Below are 24,011 nucleotides of genomic sequence, written 5' to 3'. Positions count from 1 at the left end.
AGTCTATCCCCAGCCTGTAACAGTGATTGGAATTCTTCCATCTGAAGTGTAGGACTCTGCACTTGTCCTTGTTGAACCTCATCAGATTTCTTGCGGCCCAATTGTCCAATTTATTTAAGTCACTCTGGACCCTATCCCTACCCTCTAATACATCTCTCTGTCCCCCTGGTTTAGTGTCATCTGCAAATTTGCTGAGGGTGCAATCCACCCCTCATCCAGGTCATCAATAAAGTTGCTGAACAATACTGGCCGTAAAACCAATCCTTGGGGCACTTCACTTGAAACTGACTGCCAACCAGACATAGAGCTATTGATCACTACCTGTTGAGCCTAACCATCTAGCCAGCTTTCAATTCATCTCATAGTCCATATATCCAATCCATGCTTCTTTAACTTATTGGCAAGAATGTTGTGGGAGACTGTATCAAAAGCTTTGCTAAAGTCATGGTATATCACACCCATTGACTTCCTCATGTCCACAGAGCCTGTTACTTCGTCATAGAACCCTAATCAGATTGGTCAGGCAAGACTTGCCCTTGGTGAATCCATGTTGACTATTCTTGATCACTCTCCCCTCTTCCAAGTGCTTCAAACTAGATTTCTTGAGGGTTCCCTCCATGATTTTTCTGGGGACTGCGGTAAGTCTGACTGGTCTATAGTTCACTGGAGTGTCCTCTCTTTTTTTAAACATGGGCAATACAGTTGTCTTTTTCCAATCATCCAGGGCCACTCCATGAGTATTCAAATATAATATCCAAAGACTCCGCAATGATATCTGCCAATTCCCTCAGTACCCTTGGCTGCATTAAATGCAGACCCATGGATTTGTGTACATCTAGCTTTTCTAAATAGCTCTTAACCTGTTGTTTCCCCACTGAGTGCTGCCCACGTTCTTCCCATACTGCAATGCCTTGTGACATGGTCTGGGAGCTGACCTTTTCCATGAAGGCTGAGGTAAAAAAAGCATTGAATACTTCACCCTCTCACACATCATCTGTCACCAGGTTACCTCCCCCACAGCCCCACAAATTCCCCAATAACTCTCTGATTGTTAACATACCTGTAGAATCCTTCTTGTTGCCTTTCACATCCCTTGCTATCTGGGGTTCCTATTGTTCTCTCACTTTCCTGATTACTCCCCGGCATTCTCCAGCCATATATTTATACTCCTCCTTAGTGATCTGTCCAAGTTTCTACTTCTTATATGTATCCCTTTTGAATTTAAGTTCACCAAGAACTTCCCTGGTAAGCCAAGCTCGTTGCCTACCATATTTGCTTTTCTTACTGCACATCTAGATGGTTTGTTCCTCTGCCTTCCATAAGGCTTCTTTAAAATATGGCCAGTTCTCCTGAACTCCTTTTCCCTTCATACTAGTTCCCCAGGATATTCTGCCCATCAGTTCTCTCGGGTAGTCAAAGTCCACTCCTCTGAAATCAAGGTCTGTATTTTACTGCTCACCTTTCTTCCTTTTGTCAGAATCCTGAAATTTACCATCTCATGATCACTGCAGTCCGGGTTGCCATCAGGTTGATGTAGCCTAGCAGATGTGCACTAGGTTTGGCTACTAATCAGACAGATTAACAGTACTTTTCATTTGTTTCTTTTTTTATTGTTGACATCAAAACATTTGATTTCCAAATGTGTGTACCTTTTCAGCCCTAGAGTCATGAAACAATCTTACAGTGGTGCAGCAAAATGAAAAAGGGCAGTAGATGAATTTTATGGTGTGCATTGAAACATGCTTCTTACCACATTTAATGATTAAGAATAGAACTGTGATTTTTGTACATTATCTTGTTATTTTGGCGTGTAACTACACATTAATATTTTAATACATTGGGGCAGGGGGAGATTTGTGACTGTGTTGTCCCAGGGCCCTACCTGTTCTCAGTGTGCCCCTGCTTGTCGGTCACATGTGAGTGCTACTCATGCCATGTCAGGATTGTAGAATGGGGCCCTCTCTTATCAGGTATAGGAGCAAAACATTTAAACCCCTTACTTCCCCCTCTCCCAACCAAATGAAATGGGGAGGGCAGTGCTTGAGGAGTGCAACTTCCTCTACTCTTGCCCATGTGTTGGTGCCCAAGAAGGACTTGCCATTGCTGCTGGCTCTCCATGAGCACCTGGAGAAAGGAGGTAGGTTGCTGTGATTGTCAATGCTGTGAAGAGTCTACCCAGCTGGGCTGGAAGTGTATGCAGGGCCCAGCCATCTGCTAGCAACCAGGAGGGTGTGGAGTTCCTACTGCTTCATAAAGGTATGTAGCCTAATTTGGCCACCCGTCCTCATGGCAGAAGTTCCTTACTCTGCCAATAACCTTGGTGCTTTCAGTAGGACTGCTTGTAGAGTAAAGCACTACTTGGCCTGAGTAAGGGTGCCAGAATTGGGCCCACACACACATCACTGGCAACACTGAGCATAAAAACCACCCACACAGAGCCAGTCTGCCTCGCTGCCCCACCCAAGCAAAGAATAATTTTGGGATTCTCTTTATCTGGCCTCTGATTTTGAGCAATTAAGATTTGTTTTCATGCTTTCCTAAGTTATCTGAAATCTGAGATTCTCTCACAGCAAGATTTCAGGAGCTGCTGGGGCTGTAAGAAAAACAAAACAAAACACAAACACACACCAGCTGCAGTGAGACTTGTGATAAATGTGGGAACATTGGCTGCACTAAGAGAAAACCAAAGACAGTGTTCTCCTGAGCTACTTACACCTCACTGTATTCTATGCCCCAGGCAGAGTTCCTCCAGGCCTGTCTCACCTGCACATTCCCAGCAGCATGGATAATGTGTGCTTAGTTGTACCTTTTCAGCCCAGTCCTCTTGTTTACGCATGTCTTCATTATGTTTTGTTTTATACGTGCCTGTGCTACAATCATGTTTACTGAGGATATCAACCCCCACCCCAAAAGGTAAAATAAATGATCAACTTACAGGAACATGTTTACCTGTCTCACATCAACGACACTCTGCTGTTTAACTGCGGTCCACCCCTGGAGGACACTGGCATTCCCCTGAGTCCACCCATTATTTCAAATGGCAGGAGAGCATAACAGGACTTGCTGAGAAAAGAGAATTGTTACCTGACTCAATTGTTAGGGTAACAGAGGTGCCTTTGCACTGTTTGGCAAGGCTTCCACACACACTTGCATGTGTGTAATGTACGGTATACCGGCAGCTGCCCTTCCCTACACCCATCTGTTGGAAATTAATGTTCCTTTTGCCCACCATGCCTTCTTAAAAATGAATTTGGTGTTCAATAGATGGAGCTGCCAGTGGCTTGCCTTACTGCAAACACACACAGATCTGTGGATTATAATCCCAAATTGCAATATCCCTTGATAGTCAGACCCTGGCATCAGACATAGCTCTGCCAGTGTGCATGACTTCTGACCTACAGCACCCATGCTATTTCATCTCTCAGCTGTCACAGAGCTCTGCCATACATACACCCCCATCCTGACCTATGTCAACCACTGATTTTCCAGCCTTTTGAGCCCACACACAGCCCTACTGATTAGATCCAACTGTGAATTTACTGACAAAAGTATTTTCTTATCTGGAAATGACAGTATGTGAAAACCAAAATGGACCCTGGAAAAGTGTCAGTTTCAATCAATTTCCTGTGATCCTCCTCTCCCCCCAGAAGTGCCAATGAATGTCATTCTGACATTTTCAAAACAAAATTTCAGTTTTGGGGTGAATTTCTAAACTTCAAAAACAAATCAGTTTATGTCAATTATAGTTAAAAATAGAAGATATCAAAAATCAAAACTGGAAACAAACAGTTTTGTTTTTAGTTGAAGAGGAGATTTTCCATTCATGAAAATCTGAGATTTCAAATTTTTTTTCCCACAATTTGGAAGGGAAAGACAAAAAATTATCCAGGGAGAACACTTCTTACCCACCCCTATGAACGCTGCTCTTAGATGCTAAATTGTAATACCTCCACAATTTCAATCTCAAAACAAACCTCACTAATCCTAAATTCACTGTTCCTCCTACTGCAGTCTCCAGACCCTACACAACTCAGTCTGTCACTACTCAGGAGTAGGTACATTTCTTGTTGTCCTTTGGGTATGTAGGAGCCTGTCTTTGCCATGAAGGATTCAGTTCTAGTTGTGGATTAATATCCAGAGTGTGCTTTGATTTCTATACTACATCTCTCAAGGGTAGAAAGTCCTTGGTTTTAACTGAATATTATGATGCAGTTGTATGCATTTACCAGGATTCTACAGAGGTTGTAGTAAATTAATTATGAAGAAAACTGTACTCTTGGGCAATCAAAGAGAGAACATGAGATGGCAGCTGTGCTCGGAGCACGCATCAGAATAAAGGAATCAAGAGAAGTGCCAGCAGCAGTGCCTAATAATAGCAGTTTGTTAAGAGGAACCAGCTCATGGGGAAGCTAGAATGGCTTTCCGCCCTCTAATAATTACGATCAGTTAGAAAGGAAAAAATGACAATATAGAAATGAGTTCATCCAAACTAGAGACGTCTTTATATAATGGTAATTCTAATTAAATGACACCGTCCCAACTGCTTGTTTACATGGATGCACCATACTACTTATTGGACATTGCTGGAGAGGCTTATACGCTACATGTCCAAAATCCAACAGGAGTCAAGCAGTGGCCATGCAGGTGGAGGCAGATGAAAACATACTGGGGCCCTGAGCACAAAAGAACATTTGGGCTCCACACATCTGCCCAAGCCTGTCACAAGGCCACACCACTGGCTGCTCCCCTTCCACCAAGGCTCTAGCTAGGGCTAACAGGCATCTGATTTCCCACTGGAACCCCGCTCAAAAAGGAATGACGGTAGCTCTGGTCTGCATTGCCAACCAGCACGTCAAAAATCTGGTTGGTCCCAGGCAGCCCGGGGCTTTGTGGTGTGCCCATTGAGCAGCACTCAGACCAGAGCCAGAGCCAGAGCCTCTCCTCTTCTGGCCACGGCCCTCTCCCAGCCCCGGCAGCCTCCAAGCATGCTGCCATGAAAGTGCGTCAGGGGATCCTCCAGAGGGACTGGAGGCAGCGGCGCAGCAGGAGGACAGAATGCCCCCACCAGGTATCGCAGTAGGGGGAGCGGATGGGGAGACTGCAGGGGCCCTAACCTGAGGACGGGCTAAAGTCACTTGGGGAGTCATACAGGGGGATTACGTTGCCTGCGTTTAGCTGGCAACCCCTCTGTGTCCCTTCCCACTACTGTCCAGTTCTGCATGGCTCCCAGAAGCATCTGGCATGTCCAGGCGGCTCATGGGCAGAGGGGCAGCTGGGCCAGAGGGATTCTGTGCACGTCCCACACCCTACGTCCTGGCTCCAGAGCTCCCCTTCAGCAAGAACCGCAGCCAATGGGAGCAGCACCTGTGGATGTGGGTAGCGGACAAAGCTCCTGGCTGCCTTTCCATCTAGAAGCCAGTGGCACGTGCAGCCACTTCCCAGGAGCTGTCTGAGGTAAGTGCTGCCTACAGCCTCAAGCCCCTCATCCCCAGCCCCACCCACAGAGGCCACATGCCCAGCTAGAGCCCTTCTGTGCCCTCCCCACCTGAAAGCCCCATCCCACACCCCAAATCCCCCAGTGCCACCACCCAGCCCATAGCCATCTCCCACATCAGAAACCCCTCATTGCTAGCCCAACCCCAGGGGCTGCACCCCCCAGCCAGGGCTGTCCCCCAACCCCCACCCAAACCATCATTTCCAGCCCTGTGAAACTGAGCAAGCGAGCGAGGGACTGGTGGTGGGGAGCACGGGGAGGACGGATGTGCTGAGGCAGCTCAGTGTTGGTTTTGCCCTAACAGTGCTCAGCCAGAGCTGCCTAGTGGGGAGGGGCAGGGGGGAATTGCTCACCATCCTCCCACAGGCTTCTGGCTGGGCTTGAGGCAGAGCCTCGGGGACAAAAGGAGGAGTAGAGATCTGGGGTAGAGTGTCAGCCATTCCAGCGGTGCCCCCAAATTGGCCAGGTTCCTGGGCATTGGCCCTAGTGGCCCATACTGGATTCACAACTGCTTACAGGTTTCAGCTGTAAGCAGAAGTCCAGCCAGAAGAGTTATCAGAGCACATGAGACGCCCCAGAGACAGGAATGGAGAGAGCAAAGATTGAGGCACAAAAAGTGAGTCAGCCGTCTGAATGTCACAGCCTTATTTTATTCACAGGGTCACTTGGAGCATGGCCTCAGGCATTGATTGCTTACAGCTATATTTGGATTGGCTATAGGAGAGGGGTTTTTTTTTGTGGGGGGGGTGAGGTCATGTGGTCACTGGGGTTTGTGACTGAAGATATGAAGAGGAATTGGAAATATCTACGCTTTGCTTCTCACAAGACAGAACTCCCCTTTCCTTTATTTACCTGGAAGGTCATATTGGACCACACAGAAGGAAATCAACAGCCTACTTTATATCCGCAATGGACTAAATCCAGCTCTCAGCCAACCTGTACAAGTCCAGAATGTCTCCATTGGGGTCAACAGAATTACCATAGATTTACAAGTGAGTTGGCAAAACAAAGATCTGTCCCACTATCTTTCTTGAGAAGTGACCCGCAAATCATTTTTTAAAAGTAAAATAAAGAGAGTTCAGTTAGGGCTCCAAACTCCACCGGTGATCAGTTAACTTGGTGCAAGATTGCTGCCCTGAAACCCAAAGCAGGAATTACTCACCTCAGCTAATTGGACTGTCACTTCCATTAAGTGGCCAGTTAATTTGATCAATATCTAAGCAGCTAATTCATTTGTATCAACATGCATGCTACTAGATTAGCACAGGTATTTCAGGGTAATTCACATACAGTCTGTAGAAAGTTGGCTTAGTCCCCATTACTACAGGATTGGGCTTTCTCCCGCTTTAGTGGCCACTTTGCCAAGACAGGCTAATGACTGTGCTCCAGCTGCTGGGCTGGAGAACTCAGAATTTCAATTACCTCAGCCTCAGAGTACATGTAAATCTAACAAGCATCCTGGCTGGATGCCCACAGTGATAAATATCCTACAGAACTGAAGGCTGCAGGGGATTTAGAGTTGTATGTCTGTCTTGACATGAGTAATTAGACGTGGGTGAGGTATCAGTTCTTGGGAGACAGGTTTGGGGAGGTAAATGGAGGCAGGAAATGGACTGTCCATAGTAGCTGAAATAAAGGGTGGGGGAAGAAGACAGTCTAGAAATTATTTACAGTTGACAAGATAATGGATAAAGTGAGCTTGCAAGATGAAGTCAGGAATAAATTGTTCATGAGCAGTGCATGCTGGACAGGGATTGATTCCCATTATAAAGTGACCAAGCCAATATCAAAACAAGTGATGCAATGTGGGGTCAATGCAATGGAACACATCGATTATTTAAAAGAGGTCTGCTACGGGACTTTGAGTGTATGGTATGCCCATCCACCACAATTGAGGCTAATCAACTCAGCCTAGCCTTGCTGTAAGCCAAATAAAGGAAGCTGAATAACAAGACTGGTGTAGAACTGAGTCCTTGAGGAAATGAGAGGAAAAGTTCTCAGGTGCATCACAACAACAGTTTCCTTCTTATGGAAACTTTTGAAAGTGACAGAGTTAAAGTATTATAAACAGTCACTGACTTGATACAAAGGCTGAAGTGGACAAGGATGAAAAGCATCTCTAGTTGTTCATAAACACCCAGGTTTAATGGACTCTTATAAGGCAGCAGGAGCCTGACCCAAAACCCACTGAAGTCAATGGAAACATTCCAAGTGACTTCCAGAGGTTTTGCTTCAGGCTCCAAAGGAATAATGCAGCAGTAATAATGGCCTTGAGTTTCTCCTACTAGCGACCATCTCCTCCTGCATAAAATTAAACACACTGAAGGATCAGGACTTCTGGCCACCACACAACAATGAGCAGCGTGGAACGTTATAGTAACAGTTTGCCATGGAAAGGAAACTTAGCAAGATTCGGGGAACTCTTGGCTTTTCAGACTGTGAAGGGCTAAAGGCTTGCACCTGATTAAACAGCACCTCAAGTCACATTTTATTTCAATGAGAGAAAAACCCCTCTTGGCAGCTGGGTTTTATGTCATTCAGCTACCCAACAAAAAATAGCAAGCTCCTCAGAGAGCAACAGTTAACCAAGCCTCCATAATGTAAAAAGCAGTTTTAGTTTACAACTTAGAAGAATAGCTCATAGGGTCTGAAGCACTTGAGCCCACATTTTTCCAGCATCACATCAGAAAATAATCAATTCAAAAAATCAAAAAAGGGATTAACAGAAGAAGAGTCTTGCTACTCACACAACTTTTAAGAATTATCTGTCCTGAGCAAACATTCTCATATCTTCCACTACAGCTCCTCTCCTTCGAGTAGCTTTCCTTTTAGTGAAGGAACAGAACCCACCCACCCTCACTGAGCAGAAGCTGGGATATACACAGCTGTCTTTCTTCATCACAGTAACAAGAAAGTGGCTGTGTCTGATTAATACCCTGCTGGGATCCTCTGTTACCCACCTGTGCATCTCTGGCACTGATATAGCTGTCATTATGGTAGCATCTGTTGGCCTCACAGCCTTTAAACTCTTTTTCCTGACAACATCCCTGTGAGCAAGAGAACTACCATTGTCCCCATTTTACAGTGGGGGAAATTAGTCACAGAGTGACTTGCCAATGGTCACACAAAAAGCCTGCATCTAGAGCAAGAATTGAAGCTAATTCTTTCAAATCACAGACTACTGCACTGGCCTCTGGATCAGTCATCTTCTCTTCTGAGGATGCTTGTGGTGTAATACTCGCCCTGAAGGTTTCTCTTAAGATCACTACAAGGCATGTGCACCCTCAGCAGCAGGACAAAGGACTTATTATAGTCCCATATGCAGAGTTGGACTAATGCAGAGGCTTTACAGACTGCAGGCTAAGGAGGGTCCCTCAAAAAGTTCTCCCAGACACTAAAATCTTGCAGCACAGCATGGGGCTCAGGTAGGTTGCCTGCAAGCTGTGGTTCCACACTGCTCCTAGAAGTGGCTGGTTGCTGGCATGTCTCTGCTGCCCCAGTGGAGAGGGAGGGAGATGACTCCATAGCCGCGTCTACACGTGCACGCTACTTCAAAGTAGCGGCGCCAACTTCGAAATAGTGCCCATCATGGCTACACATGTTGGGCGCTATTTCGAAGTTAACATTGACGTTAGGCAGCGAGACGTCAAAGCTGCTAACCCCATGAGGGGATGGGAAAAGCGCCCTACTTCGACGTTCAACATCAAAGTAGGGACCGTGTAGTTGTTGCGCGTTGCGCAACATCGAAATTGCGGGGTCCTCCATGGCGGCCATCAGCTGACGGGTTGAGAGATGCTCTCTCCAGCCCCTGAGCTCGATGGTGGCCGCGTGGAGCGGCCCCTTAAAGCTCCCTACCCCCTCCCTTCCTGTGCAGGAAGCTGAGAGAACGTGCAGGCGTCAGCCCAGACATGCGGCCAGCCTACACGTCCCTCAGCCACCCCAGACAACCCCCCCAGCTGCGATGGCAGCACGCCAGCCCCCTAAGCGCCCCCAGGGGACCCCCCCTGCAAGGCGAGCCAGGGCTCCCAGCCCAGCAGCCAGGCAGGGAAGCTGCAGTGGGGTCCCTCCTGGACGGAGGCTGAGCTTCGGGACCTGCTGGGGCTCTGGAGAGAGCAGGAGGTACTCCAGGTAATGGGGAGCAAGAGGCGGAATATGGATGCATTCGCTCGGCTGGCCGAGGGCCTGGCCACCCGGGGTCACCCTGCCGGCACTCCACAGCATGTCCGGAGTAAAGTGAAGGAGCTGCGACAGGGTTACGCCCGGGCCCGGGATGCGGCCGGCCGATCTGGGGCCACCCCCGTCACTTGCCCCTTTTACAGGGAGCTCAGGGACATCCTGGGCCCCTGGCACACCTCCTCCCCTCCGGCCACTCTTGATACCTCGGCCGAGGAGCCCCAGCAGGCCCCGGAGGCGGAGTCCGCCCCGGAGGCGGAGTCCGCCCTGGAGGCAAGCCCCGCACCCCGGGGGCCCCCCCAGAAGCCCACCCCCAGGGCACCGGAAGAGGAGGAGGAGGGGGAGTCCTCCTCGAGTGACGCCAGCCTGAGGATCACCATCCCATCGCGGAGCTCCAGCCGGGCATCCGCCCCCCGGGTGTCCCCTGACTGTGGGAGTGGACCATCAGGTATGTACCCCCCGGTGCACACCCCCCAGGGTTGAGGGGTGGGGGCAATAGATATGACCAGGGCCCTCCACATGCCCAGATGATCATGGCCCCAACGACAGCAGTGGCATGTCCCTCAGAAGAGTGCATCAGCCCCTGCCCCCCCCAGCACAACAGTGCCATGCCCCATCCCCGGGGCTGGGGGGAGCGGAACCTCTAGGGTTCCCTGGGGGGAGGGGGTAGGACACCCAGCAGCAGCAGCAGCAGCAGCATGTGATGGAGTGGGGGGATTGCAAATGCGAGACTCAGGCTAGATATGAGAAACAAGCTGAATAGCTCCCAGTGGCTAAGGATGATCCTGGGGCTACAACTGGCAGGTTACACCTCTGCCCTGAACAAAGAGGAGGGAGGAGCCGAGCTGGGTTTGAATCGGGGGTGGCAGTTAGTGGCTAGGGGAAGGGAGAGCTAGAAGGCAGCCAGCCTGAGGAGGGGGAAAGCTACACCCCAGAGGGGCACTCCTCGGGGTCTTCTCCCCAGGACTGGTTGGAAGGACTGTCTCTGACTGCTGTACTGTTGCTTCTGTGAGAAACTGGGCATCTGTTACCTAATAAACCTCCTGTTGTACCTGCTGAGTGAGAGTCACCCCTGCCAGCGGACGGGGTGCAGTGCAGGGGGACCCCTGAACCCCATCACAGCAGCATCTCCCGGGGACGGGGATGGGGAACCTGCAGCAGAGGGGTGGGGGGACAAGGGCCATGGCTCGGGGCCCACACTAACGGCTGTCTCCACTCTTCTTCCCCCCCTCCTGTGTTCCGCAGCTGCACCATCGGAAGGACCGGAGAGTGCTGGTGAGGCATCAGTGGTCCCGGACAGCCCTCCAGAGCCATCACTCCAGGCCAGCCCCTCGGCGGAGGACCGACCAGCCCCACAGCGGGGAAGACGGCGGACCCAGCACCACCAGCCAATGGCGATGGACCCCCAGCTGCTGGCCCTCCACCGTCGGCAGCTGGAGGTCGCCGAGCAGCGGCTGCGGGTGGAGGAACACCGCCTCCAGCTGCAGGAGTGGGTGCTGGCCTGGCACCAGGAGGCATGGGGGGCCTACGTGCGGACCTTCAACCGTATCGCGGACTACCTGGCCCCCCATGCCATGCCGGCTGCCGCAGCGCCTGCCCTGCCTGCTCCACCTGCTGTTCCACCCGCAGCTCCAGCCGCTGCGCTGTCCGCCGTCGCACCGCCACCCACCACCGAGGGCCCTTCCGCCAAGGGGGACCTGGGGCCAGCTGACACTCGCCGGCCATATCTCCCGGTCTGCCCGGCCCCCAGCCAGCCCCGGCCAGGGCTGAGGCCGAGGCGGGGATCCCGGCAACCCACTTCCAGCACTGGACTTTAGGGGTGTGAGGCCCAGGACGTGCCCCCCACTTTGTATATATTCCCCTCAGTTTTAAGTTAGTTTGCTGTAAATAGTTTGTATATTTGACCCGTTACAATGCTGATCCTTACCCCCCCATGTAAATAGTTCTCCCCTTCCTTGTCTTCCCCTTTCATCTTATCCCTATTTTTATAATATATATATATATGTATATATGTTAGATTTTCCCTGTAAATAGTTAGTCTTGTTGATAATAATAATAAGAGGTCTAAAGATATTTGAGTTGACGAACAACTGTCTGCTTTTATTTACAAGAAATGTCGGGGGGGGTGCTCTTGGGTGCTCTGTGGTGTGGGCGTAAGGGCAGGGAGTGTTGTGGAGGATGGGAGGGCAGTGGGGGGCTTAGCAGTGTTCACCCCGCGGCCCCATCAAACTGAGTCCACAGGGCCTCCCGGACCTGGGTCCCTTCGGGGTCCACCTGACAACTGGGGGCAGCGGGTGGCTGCACATCGGCCCTGCTGGCCTCCACAGCCCAGCCCTGAAAGAAGGCCTCCCCCTTGCTCTCCACGAGGTTGTGTAGGGTGCTGCACGTGCCCACAATCTGGGGGATGTTGGTGGGGCCCGCATCAAGACGGGTGAGGAGACACCTCCAGTGCCCTTTGAGGCGCCCAAATGTGTGCTCCACGACCTGGCACGCGTGGTTCAGGTGTTGGTTGAAGCGCTCCTGGCTGGCAAACAGATGGCCCATGTACGGGTGCATGAGCCAGGGCTGGAGGGGGTATGCCGCTTCTGTGATGATGCAGAGGGGCATGGTGGTGTCCCCCACAGGGATCTCCCGCTGGGGGATGTAGGTCCCCGCCTCCAGCCGGCAGCACAGGCCTGAGTTCCGGAATACCCGGGCGTCGTGGGTGCTGCCAGGCCAGCCCACATAAATGTCCAGGAAACGGCCCCGGCTGTCCACCAAGGCCTGGAGGACCACTGAGTGGTAGCCCTTCCTGTTTAAGTAGCATCCTCCACTGTGTTCCGGGGTATGGATGGGGATGTGAGTCCCATCCAGAGCTCTGAAGCAATTGGGGAAACCCAAGGTGGCAAAGCCCGCGATGGCAGCATCCGGGTCCCCAAGCCTCACGAGCCTGTGGAGGAGCAGGGCATTGATGGCGCAGACGACCTGCAGGGGAAGCACATGGGAGAGCACCAATGAGGGGTGTGCAGGGTGTGTGTGGCCCTCCCCTGCCCCAGCCCCCCCTCCCCTCCCCTCCCCTGCCAGGGCTGCCTCCCCCTCCCCCCGTGGGTCCTCTTACCTCCGTGAGGACAGCCCTGACAGTGGCTTTGCCGACGCCAAACTGCTGCCTCACGGATCGGTAGCTGTCTGGAGTGGCCAGCTTCCAGACAGCGATGCCAACCTGTTTCTCGACACTGAGGGCATGCCGCATGGCGGTGTCCTGGTGCCTCAGTGCGGGGGTGAGCCACTGGCATAGCTCCAGAAACGTCTGCCGGCTCATCCGAAAGTTCTGAAGCCAGCAGTCGTCATCCCACTCTCTGAGCACCAGCCGCTCCCACCAGTTGGTGCTCGTGGGGTAGCTCCATAGCCGGCGGCGTGTGCGGTGGGGGGGGGTACCGGGGTGCTGCAGGGTTGGGGGTTGCATCCTCCTCCCATGCGGGCAGCTCCTCCTCTGTGGCAAGGAGGTGCTCAGCTGCCTCCTGCATGGCATGGAGCAGGGCGAGCACTGCTCCTGCAGGGGCGGCTGGGTGGACCTCTGGCTGCTGCTGCTGCTGCTGCTGCTGCTGCTGCTGCTGCTGGGGGTCCATGACTGCGTCGCTTGAGGTGTGCGTGCTTGTGGCTCTGTAGACTGCGCGCTGTGCAGGCTGCGTGTGTCTGGGAGGGGCCCTTTTAGGGAGCGGCTAGATGTTGCCCCGGAAGCACTAGTCCACCTTGTGACCCTGTCTGCAGCTGTTCCTGGCACCCTTATTTTGATGTGTGGTACTTTGGCGTGTAGATGTTCCCTCGCAGCACCTATTTCGATATGGTGCTGCGCAACGTTGATGTTGAACGTCAACGTTGCCAGCCCTGGAGGGCGTGTAGACGTTATTCATCGAAATAAGCTACTTCGATGTAGCGTTCACGTGTAGACGTAGCCCATATGTTGCTATTTCTCCCTACTGAGCTGGAGCTGCATACACTGGCTTGTGGCCTTTTGGGGAGCTCCATGCATGGAATTACCTGCAGGTGCTGCCCCCACAACTCCCATTGGTTAGGAATCATGACCAATGGGTGCTGAGGAGGCAGCATCTGCAGGCAAGGGCAGTGTGTGCCTTTTCTCCTTCCACTCAGGGTCACAACTGCCAGCTTCTGGGAATCAGGTGGGGTGAGGGCTGGTAGGGATTCAGCCTCAATTTCACTGTACCATGAAACAGGAGCTGCCAAAGTAAGCACTCCACACCCTAACTCCCTCCCCCAGGCCTGAGCCCCCTCTTGCACCCTAATTCCCTCTCCAATCCCACCCAGCCCTGGGCCCCATCCTGCACCCTATCTCCCAGATCCCACACACCAATCTCTTTCCCCAGCCCTGAGCCAAATGCAGCACCCTAATTCCTGCCCAGACTCTTACCCCTACACAATCTCCTGCCCTGAGTCTCCTCCTGCACCCCAAAACTCCCAGTTCCAACCTCACCTCAGAGCCCACGCCCTCAGTCACAACCATCAACCCCTTCCACACCCCAAGTTTTGCCCAAGCGTGGATCTCCCTTCCATACTCTGAACCCCTCATTTTTTGGCCCCAGCATTGAACCAAGGGGGAAGCCCCAAACCTCTGCCCTCCCCGCATATGCAAGCACAGGAAAAAGACTTGTATACAGGAGCTCAACAAAATTTAATAACTGTGGGCCAAGCAAGGAAGTTAATCCAGCCTTGCATGTATTCTCCAATGAGCTGGAATAACATATGATAGACACATAAAGTCAAATTAGACGTGGGGTAAACAGGCACAAATCTATTAATTTGCACTTTTTATACCAGCGCCGGATCTAACTCCTGGTGTCCAATGTTTTACGAAATAGATGACTCTGAGAAAAAAAATCCTCACAACATAAGAAGTATGTAATTATTGTAGGAATTAATTTACCCCTTCACTGGTATAGTTCCACCCTCTCAAAGCCCACATCAGACATATGTGTGCCAGACGTATTCAATACACACCTACAAAGACTGTTTCTGTACTATACAAATAACATACTTCTGAGGAAAACATTTTTTATTGAATTAAGAGACAGGACAAAAGGCAGAAAGAATACAGGCAGTGCACATTTCCCAAACACCAATATTAACAGAAAGAGAAATGGGGAAGTATTTAGGTCAAAGCCACACACTGGCTAAGAATAACCTTCAGAGATGTCTAAGGCCTGTCTGCACAGCACTTTGATGCTAAGATGTAAAATATTAACCCCAGAAATTTCACATATTAAAAATACAAAATAAATAACAGAAAAGGAGTGTCAGAAAAGACAGACGTAAACAATACTTGAATCATCTCCCTAAACCATGAGATACTTTGACAAAGGAGAGCACAAGAGGAAGGAAAGCAACAACTTAGAGACAATCATTCATGTATTTCCATACAAAATCTAATATCAGTCACTGAAGTGTTCTGCTGTGTCTGAGAACGAATTCAGAAGTTGGCCCTGAATGCAGTAGCACCTCAGACTTCTATCTTCTTCTGATGCAGAACAGCTTCTCTGTAAAAGAAAACCCCATCTAACAGGTTTCCAAGCATTCAAGATGAGAACTGCAACTGATGAGAACACTTTTATCAGGGAGGAGGAGGAAGGTAGTGGGGGCAACTCCAAAGCAATGTATACAGGGGACAGGCTTTCACTAGAGTGTCATGTCTGAAGAAGGTATAGGGACAAGGAGCAAAGGAATCTGGCTACTTGCATTAGTTTCAATCTCGGAATTTCTTTCCAATATCTTTTTACTGCAGCATGACACCAGGCCTACGTCTACACGTGTCCCAAACTTCAAAATGGCCACGCAAATGGCCATTTCGAAGTTTACTAATGAAGCGCTGAAATGCATATTCAGCGCTTCATTAGCATGCGGGCTGCCGCGGCGCTTAGAAATTGATGTGCCTTGCCGCCGCGCGGCGCGTCCAGACAGGGCTCCTTTTCGAAAGGGCCCCGCCTACTTTGAAGTCCCGACTTCGAAGTAGGTGGGGTCCTTTCGAAAAGGAGCCCCGTCTGGACAAGCCGCGCGGTGGCAAGGCGCATCAATTTCTAAGCGCCGCAGCAGCCTGCATGCTAATGAAGCGCTGAATATGCATTTCAGCGCTTCATTAGTAAACTTCGAAATGGCCATTTGCGTGGCCATTTTGAAGTTTGGGGCATGTGTAGACACGGCCCAGGAGAAAGGCAGCCAGTCCTCCACCAAGAAAATACAGCAGCAGTCTTTAGGATGCATAAAAGACACAAAGATATGGCTTAGTTCAGGTGCGGCAGACACCCAGATTACCATATGTCATTATGCTGTTTTACTTTTAGAGCAAACTAGTAATGTATCAGTGCCTCCCGAAACTATTCCTGACTTTCCCATTGGACAATTCTTCTTAAGCAATACAGTTGCATAGAGAGATTTTAAAGGAGAAAGAAATTACTTTTCTCCCTTTTACCAGTGCACCACAACCGGTGTGCCATGGCACACTGATGTGCCGCGAAAGACTGCTTAGTATGCCTCAGAGCTTCACACCAGGAGCTGCCATCCACTGCTCTGCACAAGCACCCCCACTGCTTGGTGGGAGAGGTGCGTGGTGGCCGTAGCAGTGGTGGCCCTGGGGCGGTGACAGTGGCAGTGGTGGTGGCTCTAGGGTGACAGCAGCAACTCTGGTGAGTCACTGGAATCAAGTTAGAGCAGGGCGGGGGGAGGAGTTGGAGATGCCTGGCTCTGTGGGAGGGGTCATGGCCTGTCCAGGGAGATTGAAGTCCCAGCAATGCCCCTCTGCCATATACATTGGCCATACTGGGCAGTCTCCATGTAAAAAAATAAATAGACACCAATCAGAGATCAGGAATGGTAGCACACAAAAACCTATAGAAGAACACTTCAATCTCCCTGCACACTCAGTAGCAGATTTAAAAGCGGGCATCCCACAACAAAAAAACATCAAAAATAGACTCCAAAGAGAAACTGGCAAGCTACAATTCATTTGCAAGTTTGACACCATCAATCAAGGACTAAACAGAGGCTGGGAGCAGGTGGCCAACTACAGATGCAGTTCCTCCTCTCTTGGTGTTCACACCTCCACATGAGCAGCTGGAAGTGGGCCACATCCTCCCTGACTGAAGTGACCTTGCCCAGTCTGGCCTTCCTCTTGACTGGGATTCATTCCTTTTCATGAGCCTGTATAGTTAGAACTGCCTCTGGAATCTCCACTACATTGCATCTGAGGAAGAGGGTCTTTGCCCACGAAAGCTTATGACCCAAAATATCTGTTAGTCTATAAGGTGCCACAGGACTTTGTGTTGGTTTTGCAGGTACAGACGAACATGGCTACCCTGCTGATAGATACGATCAGTGTTTCCTCTAACTTCTTCCATCCATGGGTGGAATAAAATGTGTTACATACACCAAGGCATGTGTACATGAGCACCAGCAATAGAAACACATGCTGCTCACTGTGGGTGGCTGTGCGCACTCTGTGAATCAGCTGGATGGCACTTGAATCTCTGCTGGGTGTCTGCCCAAGCACTCAGCGTACAGGGAACATTGGACATAATTAATGAAATAGCGTCTTATCCGAAACAGTGGCCACTAAGTAGTAAATAAAATTAGTTCCAAAGATGCCAAAGCACAATCCTTTTCTTGCATAAATATAACTTTAAAATGAACTTTTTTTTTACAAATTTGGAAATAAAAATACATAATATACAAAAAGGATGAGCTAAGTAGATGTAAATATAAATTTAAAAAGCAACGCAAGACCAGTTTAAAACATTATAAAAAGGCCCTAAATAGCTTCTCAGGTGGCCTCTGAAAAAGAAAATAAAACATATAAAAGATTATTCAAGATGGTTTCATCTTAGTGGAACCACATAAGCTATTTATAACAAGATCTGAAGAGGAAAAAAATAGTCTGCTCAAAAACATAAACCCCCCTCTCGAAACACAGACACACATGCTTCACTTTAAGCACATGCATCTGTGTTTGCAAGACAAGGGTCACCCTCTCACCAAGCTCAACTTCAGCATCTGGCAAGAGGCAGGGTAAGTGCCCTGCCCCATCAGGCAGCTAGGAGAAGGGGAGGAAGAGAAGAGTTACAAAAAGACATGTAATTGACATTTTGAATAATGCAGCATTGTGAATGGTAATTAGGGCACTCACAGTTAAAGAATGCAATAGATAAGAATATACCGTCTTGCATTAAAACCCCCTGTTTTTACTGGTCTCTCATTTTTTCAAGTCTTTTCTGTTTTGGCTGAAATTTTCCACATTCACATTACAGCCCAAAGGAAACAAAAATGTTAAGAAAGCTGAAATAAAATACACTTTCAATGACTTTGAACAGACTCGGCAATGAATAAAATATATCCTTTCTCCCACTTAAAAACATGAGTATACTTTTTTCCCCACAATGTTAATTCAAAAATGGCTACATTTCAAATGGAGGACCTTTCTATTTAATAGCCTGCAGTGATCATTATGGGTGTGAACCTATGCAAATTGAAGTCAATGACAAAGGGACTCAGTGATGCAGGAGCAGGCCCCAGAGTCATGACCAAACACTAATAGACCTCTATCAATTCTTCCTGTGAGGTTCTGAAGAGGAAATCCCCATGATGTTCTTCTTGATGAGATCCCATTGTCCTGTCAGGGCAGAGAGAGGTATATGCCTTCCCAGTACAGAAAAGGGCAACATTTTGTTATCCTACCATTGGACAATTATGTCAGACAACCAAAAATGGCAATACAACATAAGGACTTCATCCAAAATCCATTCACATCTATGGGACTCTTTTTCCATTAACTTCATTGAGATTGAAGGACAAGATTTACAAAGATTTTTAGACCCCTCAAAATGTAGCTCAGCGCCCAGACACCCAGATCCCATTGAAACTAATGGGTGTAAGACACCTATGGACATATTTTTAAGGATGTTTGGGCACCTAACTCCCACTGATTTAATCAAAAGTACAGAATATTTTGAGAACATTTTCACATGAAGGATCGATTTTCATTAACACCCTGTACTGACATAACCCTTCTCCGAAAGTCTGATTTGGTCTCTAACACCCATTGATTTCATTGGGAGTCAGGCATCTAAACAGCTTTTATATTCTGTGTTTTGGTGCCTATATCCAGTAGCCTTTAACTTTCCCACAGGTGTTTATCTTGGGCAGAATATAAAGGTAAATATTAGTGGAAAATTTGAGAATCTCTTTGGGAGCCTTTTCAAAGTCAAAATATCTGGATATTTTTCAGTGAGGAAAAAGTCACAGAGAACTGTGCAACAATCTGATTTTCAGTGAATTTGTAAAGTGTTTAGCAGTGACATATCATTGGCCCTAGGAAGAGTTAGACCAACTTTGAGTGCTACTGAAAATTCCACCTTGCCGTTGAAGTTTTGTACAAAATATTTGGATATTTTGATTAAACAATTTAAAACAAATGTAAAATTTTTCAGATTAATCCAGAAGAACCTGCTTTCATGTTCATTCACATAAAATAGAAGCAACATGAAAGTGTTTCAGTTTTGAGGCCTTTTTTCTCCTCTCTTTCTATTTATCCCTGGAAACAAGGGATGAAAAGACAAAGGAAGGGGACAAAAAAGGAAAACAAAAATATTTCACTTTGATTCATTTCAGACTGTTTTGTCCAAAATCTGTAAATTTTCAATGACGCAAAAATTTCAAGGCGAAATGTCCATGCTCTTTAAAAAAGCATTGTTCATTGAAAAAAGGAATCAATTGTTTTCAGTCAGCTCTACAAACAGGAATCACAGAATAGTAACAGAGGGGGAGCCATGCTAGTCTATATACTATCAAAACAAAAAGCAGTCAAGTAAAGTGCTATTTGGCTGCTTTTTGTTTTGATAGGCATCACAGAGCATGGCCAGTCTGGCATCCCAAATCCAAACTGTCAGGATAGTATACAACAATTTGTGTTATGCATGGCAGTGCTCACTATAAGGCTAACATACTAGGATAATGCAACAAAACAGGTTGACATTCAACATCATACTGTGTTCTGTTATTTTTATCCTACTGTCTCCTTCACTCACCAGTTCACGATTAACACCCTTTCCAGACTGTGTCTCATTGGGTGTGCAGGGGACTGTTGTCCTCTGGGAAGCCTTCTCAAGGTCAGCACCACCGTGTCTGCTCCAGGTCACTCTAGAGAACAAAAAAATGCAGCGTCACCTATAACATGGCCTCAGAATTACTGTAGAGCTAGAGCAGCTGGTTTAGCAAACTGCTTTCAGCATTCAATGAGGATACAATATTGATTTAGTTTATTATATAGGTGTCAACACTTAGGTCCATAGGTGATAGGAACACCTGGGAGAGGCAGATAATACAAATACAGAAAGACCATCATATGGCTAGCCTACCTTTCAGAGAACTTTATTAAGGCTCTTGTGAGATGGGCAAATGAAGGTTAGGTTGGATAAATGCAAAATAATGCACATTGGAGGGAAAATCTTAAATGATTCCTAAACCTTACAAGGTTCTAAATGGCAGTGACCAGGGTGTCAGGGTAGACGGCTCAGTGAAGACCGGTGCTCCACGGGCAGCTGTGCTTCAAAATATTTTTTAAAAAGCTACCACAATGTTAGGGTACACAATGAGATGTGGACTCAAGATGAAAATATTATAATGCCTTCATATTAATCATCTGGTATGGACTAGCATGTGCAGGACTAGTCACCCCTTCTCAAACCACGCGTGAACTCTTTCTCTCTTGGCTCTCTTAGGGCCAGATTGTGATTCAACCTTTAGTGGCTACACTGGGGCACAGGCTCCTCCCCTCCAACCTTGCTCCAGCGCACATTGCTCTTTATGATGTCAGTGGGAAAGCGGGCTCCATATGCCCACTGCAACCAAGTATGGGGGGAGCAAAGAGGGGCAGGAAGAGGGGGAAGCCTGGCCCCCACTCTGCATTGCATGAAACAGTGGGATTTAATTGACTCCTGAGTTGGTAGAGACAGGAAGTAATCTATCCCTGTTATTGAGCCATAGCAAATGACTTGTGCCTGGAACAAGGGGGATCAAGAGAGTCACAATCAAGAGAGTCTCTGAGTCACAATTCCTTCTCTGTGCTGTTGCTGGGGTGACACAGATATGTACCAGCCCCTGCTAACCACACATTCCAACTCTTCATCTCTCCAGTGCTCTCATTTGGACTCCTTGGGCCTCTGTTCTCTCTCAGTCCTTCATTCCTGGGCTTATGGACACTCACTAAAACCTTCCTGGGGAGCCACTGAAGCACACAGCTCTCCCACGAAAATTACATTATGTTCACTGTCGATCCACAGCTTCATAGCAAGCTTAATCTCCTGCAAGCTAAATTTTCAGTGGGTTCTTCTAGGTGCCCTGCTGATGGTGAGCGAGACAGTCAGACAGTGTACCAAGTTGTCTGCCACCACCAGAGACACTTTACTGCTCTACAGGCTGATGCTACCTCAGGTCACCACTTGTGTCCCCGCTGCTTCTACTCTCTCACCCAGCCCTAAGCCATACCATGACTGATTTACTGGAGGGGAGTGGGTGTTCATTAGAGGGAAGGAAGATTGAAAGCTTACTCATATTCCCCAAATCCAAATGTCAGGGTTTTCCCTCAGTCCAAATAGCAGGGCATCCTGAATATGGAAGCATGTCCCCAGCACACCAGTCATGTTGTTGCCGCCCACTGCCTTCCCAAGCTGTAGAAACCCCGAAACAGAAGTTTACTGACCGGAAATAAAATTCCTGTTACCATTTCAAAGTTTTTTTTAAGTGGGAAAGTTGATGGGACTCAACGCGTCCCACAAAAGAAGCAGAGCTGTCCAAACAGTGCAACATCCTGCTGTCAGTGCCTGGGAATGTTTGATTCCAGCTGCAGCATCCCAGTATCTTAGTATTACAGAATCAAATCAGTAACAGGCTGTGCTTGTCAAACTCTGATGAAAGGCACTACTCAGCAACATCTGTCCTGTGCTTTAGCCTCTCGTCCTGAGCCTGCCTTTTCTCTGAGCTTGTGGCGCATTCATCTTGAACTAGTTGCATCCTATCAAGGTCATTCTAAAGTCTAATTGTATGATTTGAGTGGAGCTATGAAACTATCTTGCTAGTTTCTCCCAGAAACATCCCATCACTTTTGAGATTCTGTTTTCTCCATGTTGTGTTGAGGTCTCCAAATTAGGGGATCTGAATTTTCTGAAGTTGGAATCTTCTTTTCCAGGAGACATTGCATATGTTTCTCCTGACTATCTGCCCTCAAAAACTCACAGGCAAATACTGCACTCTGCATTTTTGGCTGATTTAGAATATATATACATTAATCTGTGGGTGATTCTGCAGGAATTTAATAAGATTATCTACACAGGGGAAACCAACAGCCTTTCTTTTTATGGATTCCCATCAAAAGAGTAATTCATCAACTATATCACTGAAACCTGATGCTGCTATTTAGGTTTGTACTGTGTTTCTCCCTGAAATGCACAAGAGTTTGATTTCATTGTGCTGCAATCAATATCATGACGTCACAATATCACATTCTAGCTCTGTATCACTGATGAATGTCAGGTAGTGTAACAGTATTCTCTCTGTACAGTTGTTATTTATAAAATGTACCAATATTGAACCTAGTCCTTATTTCTCTGAAGTCAATAGCAAAGTCCCAGACACCTTAATGGGATTAGGACTATTTTCAAAACAGAGACTCACAGCTAATACAGCATGTGTTAGTTGTTCAACTTTATGAGGTTTTAAATTATCCCTTTCCCTTCCAGGCACAGAAGAGAGCTAGACTGAATAGATCTGACCTGGCATAGTGGGAGATGGAAGAAATAGCTCTCCCTGGTCCTGAGGCAACTTCATGGTGATTGTAGCATCAGAATCAGGTGCTATCTCTATTAATCAGGAAGGAAAACCGGAGCATTTCAGAAAATATAGGAACTGCAGGAATGTACCTCTTCTCTGCTGAGCCTCATGAAGTCTGGCAGTGCAAGATTCCTTTTCTGGAGACCTTATAAATCAACTTGATCTAAATAATTGGTGCTTGTTCAAGAATAGGCTATTCATAACCAAACAGTTATTCTCCCATCATACATATAAGGTACGACTACACTTCAGGGACTATAGTGGCATAATTATGGTACTGTGGCTGTGCTGGCATAACTTTGGGTTATAATACATCCTGCATAGACAGAAAGGGTTTTTCCATCTGTCTATCTTTCTGCCAAGTGCAGAAAGTGGGGGCCCACAAAAACTTTAGAAATACCTTGCCTCTACAGACTATGTTTGAAAAAGTTCCCCAAGGTCACAGATTCCCTGACTCTGGGGTGGGGGAGGGAGGTAATTGCCACCATCTCTCAAGTGAGAAACACTGCTTTAACCCAGGAAGACACATCTGTGGAATAAACCCCAAGCTCTTAACCCTCCCTTAGGAGAGAGTTTGGAAACAAAGAGCTGTAATCTGGTAGCTGACCTTTCAGTCTAAGGCATAAATATACACAGACCCTTATCTAGGACATAGGAATCAAATCATTGCCTTAAAAAAGAAGTAATTTATTTATTCACAAAACAAGAAAAAAAACCCCAAACCATTTACATTGCAGCACAGAGAATTACTTCCTTGGGATTCAGCTGAGAAGTTACAGAGTACAGGGAAAAGAATCAACTCATTAGAGAGCCTGAGAAGTCCCCTTAAATGCAAACATAGCCATAATCTGATTGTGTCTGACTAAACATTTCCTTTCTAGTTAGGTATCTGTGGCTGATTATGAGGTGAGCAGGGGTTATACTGGATTCATTCCAGCTGTTTAGGATCAATCATTTTTGTCTGTCTCCTCTTCATCAGACACACAGGCAAAGACCCCCTCAGACTATAATTGTTCACTGTTCAAAAGAATCTTTCTTCCTCCCACTGCTTACCTGATGGCCCCCTGCACAGAGCCCTCTGTTAGCCTTTTATAAGCATTCATTCATGACACCATCAGTGTGGGAATACCACCTTCCCTAGTGATGTTAGCAAGGTCAGTGTAAGCATTATTTGGTCTACCATGCTGCATCTCCACTGGGAATGTTTCACCCCCTGAGCTATATAGTTATTTCAGCCTAAAGTTTTTAAGAGTAGAGCAGGCCACAGAAAAGTTAGATAAAAACATAAGTACATTTGCTGGAAGGCTGCTGAACAAAACTACTTCATTTCACATAATTCAGAATGAGAACACATAAGAACCCTAACAAAGAAGAGAAAAAGAAAAGCAGATTCGTCCCTAAAGCAACGAGGTACAGCTGATGCCACCTTGCTTTAAGCTGCCACTTTCCAGAGCGACTGTCTTCTGTCTGACTTGGATTA

Source organism: Carettochelys insculpta, chromosome 1 (assembly GCF_033958435.1).
Source record: "Carettochelys insculpta isolate YL-2023 chromosome 1, ASM3395843v1, whole genome shotgun sequence".
NCBI lineage: Eukaryota > Metazoa > Chordata > Testudines > Carettochelyidae > Carettochelys > Carettochelys insculpta.
This window is presented reverse-complemented; position numbering follows the sequence as displayed.